Consider the following 11,764-nt stretch of genomic DNA (forward strand, 5'->3'; position numbering starts at 1 on the left):
GAGCAGGAAAAAAAAGACATAATAGTATTTCTGGAAGATAAGCCTCCTATGGAGTCCAGTAAGAATTGAAGTACCAGAAGTGGTAACTTAGAACACAATTATATTATAGAACAAGAAAGGGAAAAGCCCAAACAACAATATTTATTTCAGAAGAGAAAATACTGTTCACAAGTGAAATCATTGTATCAATTTATCTTCCATGTTCCTACTAAAATTAAGCAATCCTACTAAGTGTTCACATGAGACTAAAGTTTACTTCACTGAGTTCAACAAGCAATGAAAAACATGTTTCCTCTGTATCAAGTACTAGACAATGAGAAAACTCACGTACAAATGTTTCTTCTTTCCTACTCAAATCACTAAAAACCAGACACATACACAACATAGTACAGTCAACCATAGCATGTATGATATGTTATTATAATCATGTACCAGTAAGGAGAGAATACTTCCCCCCAAAAAATGACCTTCATATTCTACTGTATCAGTCATGCAAGGGTAAAGTTTGCTTAATAAAATTAAGATTTTCACAAGGTGAAATCAAGTATAATTCAATAGATCTATAACTTCTATAGTGTTGCCTCAAACTCCATATAGTAATAACTTCAAGCAGACATGCTGACCAAGTTGTTCCCCCATTAAATGTAAGAATTGCTTGCTCCTAAAGTTGACCAATACTTAAAAACTTTAGGGAAAAGAAGCAATTTTATACTTATGACAAAATAAAACTATAAATTACTAACATTCTTAGAAGGAATTAAAGATGAAAATGATAAATGTTCAGCTAAAAACAGAAACCTAAATGGAATTAAATAAGTACACCCTTTTTCTTGCATTTTTTGTGTCTTGCTTGGAATCTCTTTTTAACGCCTTGCCCTAGGCTAATTTGTCTAGAGCAAAGTTCACTTAGGATATGCACAAAAGAACAAAGGATGTGATCACCAAGCAGGAAGCTGCTGAACACATTCCCTATGTCCATAAAATTCAAAGGCTCCGGAATGCCCATGTCCATTCAATGCAAGTTGTGACTCTCACCTCCTGCCGAGTGCATTCAGAAGAAAAGCAAGGGAAGGTGAGCCTTGTCGCCAGCAGTAAAACAGTAACTCAGTCCTGAAAGCTAGCAACTAAAGCATGCCATTGAGTCACCAAGGATTCAGACAAGCTTATTACTAGTGCCATTCATAAGCCAGTCTGCCATCAGCAGCAACACCTCTCTTTTCTCATGTTCCCTTATAAAACCAGTTGGCTGAACTTCTCCAAACCTAAGCTCATCAGCCCTATAAACAGAGCACCAGAGCCCTCTTCCCACTGCTGCCCAAACTCACCACAAGCTATTTGAACAAAGTTTGAGGAAAACGCTTACTTTTTTTAAGTAGTTGACTCTTTTTCTTTAGTTTCATGAAGTTGTCATTCATCTTAGGCAGGCACTTTGAAATTTAGTCTGATGTTTTTTACTTTAATGAACTAATTTGATAAGCATCATTAAGACCAAAAAAATTAATATAACCAAATCAAAGACTTCTATAGATAGCTATTATTGCTAAATAGTTTCATGCAATGGGGAGAAAAAAAAAAACCATGAGAAACATACATTAATCTCCTAGACTTTTACTGAACTTTTCTGAAATGATATGCAACTATAAATTTTTTAAAGCAATATGTAATATTTATCCTCAAACCTATTGTTTCCTCTTCATATAACTAATCAATAATCATTTCCTTTTAACCACATTTTGTGTATTTTACATAATTCACAGTTAACTTGAATAGTATTATACTAGTCCATCTTTTATCACTGAGCTCTAGTTAGGAAACATTACTTGAGAGCCTTCCACAGTGGCAGGTGCCCTCCTAGGTCCTAGGAGTGCAAAGGTACCAGTCAAAATCTCTTTAAAAACCCACTGCTTTGTAGGAAAATACCCTGGAGAGAAATAGAAACTATTCAATATGACTTACAAAAAATATATAATACTCCTCTGGGTAATGATCAGGACAAAGGGGCAGTGGGATTTATATAGACCTATTTTGAAACTTCGGAACTCCTTCCTGACCATTCCTGGGCATGACACATCACCCCTTCCCCTAACGTAACCCTAGGCCAGTCCGGTTCACACTCTCTGGGTGAAGGCCCACATAAAAGGCAGGCTACGGATTCAACTTGATTCTAGTCCAGCTGCCTGGATTATTTTGTTAGAGTGACATGGTCTTAAGGTCATAAGAATAATGACCACTATGATCAAATGACCTTCGACCGTATGATAACGGCTCTGATGAGTCCCCTACAATGGCTCCGTTGGCCAAGGTTGGGAAATTTCGGTACTCTGTTTTATAATGATGCCCCTCTTACTCCTCACATTTGTGCGTGAAAGGTCTGAGAGTAAGTAGGGAATGGTTGGGGAAAAGTAAAGTTTTAACTACTTCATGAAGACATAATTTTGTGACAGTGGAGGAAGAGCAATAACTCAGGTACATGGAAAGGGAGCATCTTAGACCCTGAAAGGTTTAGAGGAAGGAGAAGATTCCTTAATGAGAAATGCTGAAGTGCAGTTCTCCCTAACTGTTGCAAGCGCCTTAAATTTAACCAACTTGTGGGCCTTCCATCCCCTGCTAGATGGCTCTGGCTATAATTTTCTCACCATTCCCCTCACTGAGAAGTTCATCAGAAACAGCAGAATGACCCCAGCTTCTGAACCTCCAATGCAAAATACCTGCAAAAAGCTCCAGGTGCCTCCCCCTCTCCTCTTCCTAGGTCTATGTCATTCCATGGAGCAGAAGAATTCACCTGGCTAATGGTGCAGACAAACAAGAAAGACTGAACTGACCATCCTCAGTCATTCCTTCTGAAATTAAGAACTAGACTCAGTTACTCAAACTGATCTGGGAACCGTAAGGCTTAGTAGCCAGCCAGAAGAACACACTGCAGGCACTGTCAACCTGTTCCCTGTGACTATGGAAGTCTCACTTGAGAGGGACCAATGAGTAGAAATGGGATTTTCTTTCCAAAGGCACTATGTGTGCCCTCAGAACTGTGCTGCTTATGGGGAAGCCAGATATTCATTTGCCTCCCTCCTCAAAACACCCTGACTTGTACCTTAGGGGTGGGCATAAGATACCTACAAATGTTAGGAAAATACTACCAGTTGATTCTGTAGCCAAAACATGACTGTGAAGATCTTTCCAGCCCGGCCGGGCGTGGCTCAGGGGTTGAGCATCGAACTAGGATCCAGGCGATCGGGGTTCGATTCCCGGTCAGGACACATGCCAGGGTTGTGGGCTCGATCCCCAGTCAGGGGCATGCAGGAGGCAGCCAATCAATGACTCTCTCATCATTGATGTTTCTCTCTCTCTCTCCCTCTCCCTTCCTCTCTCTGAAATCAATAAAGATATATTTAAAAAAAAAACAAAAAACTCTTTCCAGAACAAAAAGAACCTTTGTTAATCAGGGGAGCTTTCTGAAGGAATAACTGACTTGTCATTGATATGTATACTGTGGGTAATTATCCCAGTACGGGAGCCATTCAATTATAAAACTTTGTACAAAATTTGTCCTGATTTAAGTGATCAGTGACACCACCTCAACTCTGGAATACATTCAGGTCAGCATCAACTCAACGGCCAGGGTTGATACAAATGACAGATTTTCTCTAGACATCCTCCATGTGGGCCAAGGCAGAGTCTATGCCATCACTAATTCATCCTGCTGTGTCTGGATTAATGCTTGGAGCCAAAAGGAAAACCAATGCAGATACACAAGTAAAAAGCCACCTAGCTTTTTAAGGTAGACTTGATGGTTTATGGAATGTGTTTACTCACAGTAGCCTTAATCTTGTGAATTGAAAGTTTCCATTTCAAACTCTAATTTTGAAGAAAGAATTTTTTTTAATTAAGAGGCTTTATTTTTTAGAGCAGTTTCAAATTTACATAAAAACTGAACAGAAGAACAGAAAGCTCTCATATACCTACCTCTCCACCCCCACTCCCCTCAATACACCCACAGGTTTCCCTATTGCTAACATCTTGTATTAGCGTGAAACATTCCTTACAATCCATGAACCTACACTGACACATCATTATCACCCAAAGTCCATAGTTTACATTAGGGTTCACACTTTGTGTTGTACATTCTATGGGTTTTGCCAAATGCATGATGTCATGTATCTACTGCATCCACCATTACAGAGTAGTTTCACTGCCCTAAAAATCTCCTATGCTCCATCTGTTCATACCTCCTCTCTAATTCACCCTTATCCCTGGAAACCACTGATCTTTTTCTGTCTCTACAGTTATGCCTTTCTCAGAATGTCAAATAGAATCATAGAGTGTATAGCCTTTTCAGACAGGCTTCTTTCACTTAGCAACATGCATTTAAGCATTTTAAATTCCAGGTCTTTTCATGGCTTAATAGGTCATTTCTTTTGATCCCTGAATAATATTTTACTGCAGGATGTACCATGGTTTGTTTATCCATTCACTTATAAGAACATCTTGGCTACTTATAAGTTTTGGCTATTATGAATAAAAGCAAAGAGGAGAGGATTTTTTTTAAAAATCTATATCTTTCCCCTTCTAAGGATCTTGATTTTCTAGAAAAGCCAATCTAATGGAAAGCCCTCTGGAGTTGTGCTTTTCCTCTTCTATTTTAAACCACATCAAGGAAAAAAACACAACTTATAACAGTGATCTTACTTTCACAGAATACAAAAATGTATTTTTATTTTAAACTGATACTAACTTGAGTATCTTAAACTCAATTACTTCTAACTGAATTTTATTAGATTGCCTGAGCAATTTATATTTCCTTTCTTCTCAAGAAATTTATAATGATGTCCTATAAACTGAAAAAAATCTGTATCATATGCACATGCACTCATATGTCATATATATATGTGCAACTGTTCTGTTTGCAAAGGGGAAGGGTATTTCTATCTAAAAGTCTATTTGTAAAACAATTAATAAAACATACTTGAATTCTTACACTCAAATTGCCACTTTTTCACATATTAATTATATTAATGTCTAAGACTGGAATTCAAACTAACAAGTCTACATTATTAGAATTTCATTTATAACTTATTGACAGCCTCAAGTCATTATTTGTTCAAGGAAGTGCAAGCTAAGGCCTCATTATCCATTATTGATAGCTGTCAATAAGATAACATTACTTTATCTTGTAAGTATTATATTGATTGTTTTAACCCAATGTCAGCTCCATTGGAAATACAAGTTCTAAGTTAAACTGGCAGATCATTTCCTGCCCAATAAACATGGAAACCAGACAAGAGAAGCCTAATTCCCGAGCACACACAGCAATGAGGACAGTGTGTGCCTTTGTTCTTTGCCTAACCACACCAGGTGCACAGCAGCTTCTTGATCGTTGCTGTGTTCCTTCTCTGAACACTTGAGTCATTTAAGCTCACTTACTGCTGTACAACCCCAGTAAACAGGCACTGGGATGCCCCGTGGCATTAGTGGCTGTCACCCTTAGTCCTTACATAATGAGTGATTTAGTTAAGCCTCTATTTGTCAACAGGCTGCTCTGCACAGAGATTGCCTCAACTAAATGTTCCCACAAACTTTATTATGTCACATTGCTTTACACTTAAAATAATGTCTACATCATTTCATTACTAAAACACATATAAATTACTTTTATTTCAGGTCCACTCAGCGGTATCACTTGAATGTTTTCCAACAATTTTGTGCCTTTTTCCCTCTTCTTGATTTCTAGCCAGGAAAGCTGTTGTATTTCCAAAGCTGACATCAAGCACCTTCCTGCCTAGAATCTGAATCACCACCATTAAATATCATGAATTTATCCCCAATGTGCTTTGAAAATGGTTAATTTTTTACTCCCATGGATAAAATTTATACAAATATCCGCTATAAGTCAGTGTCTTTTGAAATCTGTCTTGGTTTTGATTTCACTTTTGTTAGTTTTTTATATCTGTTTTTGTCGCCTCTCTTTTTATAATCCTCACCCAAGGATATATTTTTATTGATTTTTAAAGAGAGAGGAAGGGGGGGGGAGAAAGGGAGAGAGAGAAACATCGATGTGAGAGAGAAACATTGATTGGCTGCTTCTCATATGCATCTGGACAGGTGACTGAGCCCGCAATCTAGGTATGTGCCCTGACAAATTGAACCCACAAATGACTGAGCCAATCAACTGAGCCACCCCACTAGGGCTCCCCTCTCTCTCTCTTTTTTAGCAGAAAGATCAAGAATATAACTAATGTGAAGGTCATTTTTCCTCGCGACTTCCCCTTGAGGAATAGGTGAGCTATTTCAAGACAAGTCCTACCACCAGGTGGGCACCACTCTTTATCAGTCTCTCCACCCTTTCAGGTCAAAAAGGAGTGGTACAGACTGTAAAAAGGTCAGAGGTAAATGTTTTATTTTATTTTATGAAAGCCAAAAGGCTACAGAACTAAAATATTAAAGAGTCTTGAATAACAGATAGCAAGTCAAAAGCAGCTTTTCAGGGAAATTGATCTCTATAATGCTTTCTTTCTAGGTATTATTACTAGCTCAGTATTGAGCAAATGCCATAATCACTCCCCATCACTGATCCCTTAAAAATTAAGATTTCACCTATGATTTTCCTATATAAAAACAAAAGCATTTCTTAGGAGAAATGACAACAGAAAGCTGTGGTATAAACAGAAAAATAGTTCACATGCAATCTGGGAATAAAATATCTCCCATATGGAAGACATCACCTTGATATCATAACTATAAATTAGGATACTGGTCATGGTAAAAAAAAAGATTTAAATATCAAAATATAAATATCTAACTTGATGTAAGCTGCATAAAAACAAAGAGCAACCACTGCAAAATCCAATAACAGAAACTGTTATCTAAAGACAGAAAAAGGAGCATGAATGAGAAAGAGAAGTGATTTTGAAAGCAATTTGGTACCTTAAAACTAATTCCTCACTTCAAGAATTCAGAAGGTGCATTTCCATGCTGTGTTGTGAAAACATGAGTAGAGTAGCAAGTTTTGCATTTTAGTCATTGGAAATGTTGCCACACACTTCTTTATTTGAGGGGACCAGAGTCCCTCCTTGATCCAAATGCCAATTTGACAACATGAACTACTAGAGCTCTTTAAAGGAAAATTGCAAATAAAACCAAAAAGAAAGAGCGAGCCATGGATGCTCCCATTTAAAAAATATCCATGTTATTAAAACACTGAATTAAAAACCCAAAGGTTTTTTAAATTAGCTTCCCAACTGACAATCATTTCAAAAAGTTGACACTTATTGACAGTTATATTGTTGTAGTTATTATGCATTAACCAAAAAAAGAACCAAAGACAAATGACTGAAATTAAGCATCAGGAACAGGAAGGCAACACTCTCCCAACAGGCACTGAATGGCTGCTTTCCTTTAACCTATATCCCAGAACGTGGCATCCTCAACACTGTGGTGGTACTTTGTACACTCACGACAGCCTCTTAGCCAGGTCTAAACTGCTCCTTTGAGCAGGCTAATGATCATTCCTGCTTTGGCCTTATTATAAAAAAAAAAAAAAAAAGGGAGGGGGGAGTTGACAATTATATGCATGGTGTAGCTATGCAGGCTAAAACCTCTCACAGAAAAGACTAAAATTTCAAGTCCAGGCAATTATTCTGAATCTTTTCAAACAAAGTTATTTAAGGAAGTAAAAGTCTCACCTTGGCTTCTCAACTCCTACTCACGTTTGCAAGTACTTTAAACTTTTAGCTACTTTTTTTTTTTTTTAAACTTTCAGCTACTTTCAACAACTGGGGACACATAACTCTCAATATTTTCCTAAGATATAGAGAAATACACACAATCACACATACACATATTGAAGAACTGTCATACTACATTTTTTTCACTAAACAATACAATATAGCAAAACTAGTTTTTCATGTTAGTATGTATAACTCTACCCCTCTCTTTTGAATGGTTATACAGAATCCACTGTATAGATATGATGTAATTTATTTCATCATTTTCTTATTAATGAACATTTATGTTTGTGATGGGCATAAAATATGCTTTTGAGCCCATATCTATAGGTGAGGTTCCTCAGAGTGATATTTCTAAGTTATAGAAACTGTGCATTTAAATTTTTAACACTTCTTACCAAACTAATCTCCAAGGGTTTTACAAATTCACTTCAACATAGGAGAATATGAAAAGGTCAACTTCATGCACAGCACAGCCCAGCATAGTATGGTACACAATGTTTTCAATTATCTTCATAACATCCCAATCTAACAACCAAAAAAGGTAACTGTTTTAATTTTCATTCCTTTAATTAGTACTTAAGCTAAACAACTTTTTATTTATCGGTTATTTCCAGCTTTTCATCTCTGAATTAATTTCACATACCCTGTGCCCACGTTTCTATTAAGTGGTTAACATTTTTTTCTCACTGTATTGGAAGAACTCTTTAAATATTAGGAACATTAGTCACATACACCTGCTATACATGGCACAACAATGTTCACATTAGCTTTTTCTATTTTTACTTTGGATTGTCTGTCCTTTATAGAATTTAGAATTTGATGTACTCCAATCTGCCCATGGTGCTTTCTTCATGGGATCTGGGTTCTGTAGCTTAAGAATGTCACTCCAAACTTAAAAACATTTTCTTCAAAAATTTTTATAGTTTTTATGTTTAGACTTTTGATCCATCTGTAGTTTATCTTTTGTGTTTAGTGAGAGGGGGAATACAATTTTGTTTTTCTTTTGAATGCTCAACTGTCCAAAACATCTCACAGATTTGAAATACCATGCTTAACAAATACTAACTTCCCATATGTAGGGATGTGTATCTGTGGCCACAGCCCAGTTGGGTTCCATTGATCTGCTTGTCTATTTAACTTCCAGTCTCATTTTACTTTACTGCAGTAACGTTTTTGTCTCTTTAAATATTATTGTGTGTACTTCATTATTATTAACTCTCTTGGAATTTTTCCCTGTGGGCTTTAATACCAACTGTGTGATGCTGATTGGGACTGACTTCTATTTTTTAAACTCCTTTCGTAGAGAATGACACCTTCACATTATTAATTCTTCCCATCCAGTGAAAATTCTTCTGGACTTCATTTTATGTAGGACAAAAAGTTAAAAAATATTCTAATGGGTCCTGAAGGACACGCATTGATGAGAATAAATTTTAAATCAACTCTAACACAGTGGGATGTAATTATACAGAAACTATGAAACTAATTCCACAAATCTTTTAAATCTGGACTTTGCTCTAAATGAGCAGAAGCATTTGTCATTTTAAAGACTACTTTTCTCTCTTAACACGGTTTTTGCTTTTGTCCCTCCTCCCCCAGGGGTGAAGGTGTTGTACTAGATTTGGCATGTATAAAGATTTTGTCACAGAGATAATCAAGAGAACTGAAGATGTGTCATTTAAGATAGGCTCAGTTTAACTAAGGTTGCAACAATGAATGGTTTCCTCCTTTCTGCCTAGCAGATGGGATGACCTGGTGCAACGAGCTCAATAAAATGAGTGATGGTGTGAAGACAGAGCATTTCGTCACCCTTCCTTATGACCTTTTTAACTCTGTTTCGGAAACTATCAACCAGGGAGACAATTAGTACCGGTTACATACTAGTCTTGTGACACGGACAGCTATTCACTGAGAAAGAGACCAATTCATTTCATCCAGGTCGCTGAACAATTGCTGGATCATAAAGACTTTTAGTCACTGCCAAAGTGAACTACATTTGAACTACCGGACCCAGTTGTGTGAGACCATCTATCATTGCCACGCCAACTGGTCACCCATACAGACACTGCATTAAGTGCAATGGCCTCCAACATGATTTATAAGTTCTCCCCTAAATAAAAGTCTGTATCTGGATATGAAAAAAGTTACAGAAAAAGGATATAGAGATATTTTCTGTCTCCTGCCTTCTCACTCCAATTTGTCTACTGAATGCATCATTATTTACTGAATGCAGTTATAAAGCTCAAATCACAAATAATCCTTACTTCTCTCTTGGACCTTACACTGCTTACTTCACATAAATAGATCATAACAAAACAAAAAGAGGGTTCAGAGTTAAAAAGTGTACCATGACCATCTTACAAAAACAGAGGATAGCAATATACAAAGGTTCAAGTTACAAAAGTTTTGATAACTGGCCTTTATTCTCTTCTTCAGACCTAGATAAGGGTTCAATGAGGTGGTTAATTGTCCATCCACAGTGGACAGTAAAAGATGGTAGCTATATAAAATAAAAGAAGCCTGAGGAATCTCAGACACTATATGGTGGTGACAAGGGTATGTATTTGGGATACTGGCTGTACTTCTAAATAAGATATGAGGTCTGAATGGGATAAATTTTCTGAGCCATTCTTGAGGACTATCTACCAGTGTTTCATCTTCCTGGGTATTGGGTTTTACTATCAACCAACAGAAATACAGATAAACCAGTCTTCTAGGTAAAAGAAAGTAACAAAATCTTCTGATTGTTTTTTGTGGGGTGGTTTTTTGTTTTTTTTTTGGTAGCCAGAGATCATCTTTAATCTTGAATGGAGAGCAAGTTCTAATGTGAAGAGTAAGTATCATCTATCTTCAGCACCGCTCATTCAGATTAACATTTTTAAACTGAATTAATTTCACTTTCTGGTAAAATTAAAAGAGATTGTTCCATTTAGTACAAGTTCTAAATTAAATTATAATTGGTAAGCTTTGCTGCATCTACAGCGAGGACAAAGACCATTCTCAGCAATCAGACTATCAACATCCCGGAAAATGTGGACATCACTCTGAAGGGACGCACAGTTATTGTGAAGGGCCCCAGAGGCACCCTGTGGAGGGTTTTCAACCACATCAATGTAGAACTCAGTCTCCTTGGAAAGAAAAAGAAGAGGCTCCGTGTTGACAAATGGTGGGGAAATAGAAAGGAACTGGCCACGGTTTGCACTATCTGCAGTCATGTACACAACATGATCAAGGGTGTTACACTGGGCTTCCGTTACAAGATGAGATGGGGGTATGCCCATTTCCCCATCAACGTCGTTATTCAGGGGAATGGTTCTCTTGTTGAAATCAGAAATTTCTTGGGTGAAAAATACATCCGCCGAGTTCGGATGAGAACAAGCGTTGCTTGTTCAGTATCTCAAGCCCAGAAAGATGAGTTGATTCTTGAAGGAAACAACATTGAAGTTGTATCGAATTCAGCTGCTTTGATTCAGCAAGCCACAACAGTTAAAAACAAGGATATCAGAAATTTTTTGAATAGTATCTATGTTTCTGAAAAAGGAATAGTTCAGCAGGCTGACGAATAAGCTCTAAGTTGTCCAGCTATAGAAACACGAAGATGTCAAATGATTTGTCACACTTTTTGCAATGTTTTAAAGATGCAATAAAAGCCTTGTATTGGAAAAAAAAAATTATAATTGGTAGTTTTCTGGTATCCCCAGGGGATGCTGTACTAGAAATGGCCAAAGGATCTAAATGTACCATCCAAAGTAGCCAGGTGGATGCAGGGAGAGAATCAGGACTGGTGAGGTCCATGGTGAAAGGGGAAAGAGGACCTAAGCCTCCCCACCCAGGAGTGCTCTGACCAAATTTGGAGTGAAGTCAGGCTGAGCACCAGGAACCTCCAGGGAACTGAAGGCAGTTTTTTTTCCATTTTGTTCATAGTCTTGTAACAAATCACCCACTTAAAAGAGTACTTAGAACCATGTTTATTATTTTCTTAGTTCATCTCAAAGGAGTCCTCTGAGATGACTGACACAATGCAATTAATCTTCCAAGAG

The 11,764-nt window shown here is 37.2% G+C and overlaps 1 pseudogene across 1 annotated transcript in view; it reads left to right on the forward strand.

The window, feature by feature from the left end:
- LOC308554939 (large ribosomal subunit protein uL6 pseudogene) overlaps window positions 1–11,395 on the forward strand; it is a 106,852-nt pseudogene extending 95,457 nt beyond the window's left edge. The window contains exons 2-3 of the transcript in view: window positions 9,464–9,590; window positions 10,690–11,395. The product of the transcript in view is annotated as a large ribosomal subunit protein uL6 pseudogene (transcript). The remainder of the gene's footprint in view (window positions 1–9,463; window positions 9,591–10,689) is intronic.
- Window positions 11,396–11,764: the final 369 nt, after the last annotated feature.

This window comes from Miniopterus schreibersii (genome assembly GCF_964146895.1).
Source record: "Miniopterus schreibersii genome assembly, chromosome: 3".
Lineage (NCBI taxonomy): Eukaryota > Metazoa > Chordata > Mammalia > Chiroptera > Miniopteridae > Miniopterus > Miniopterus schreibersii.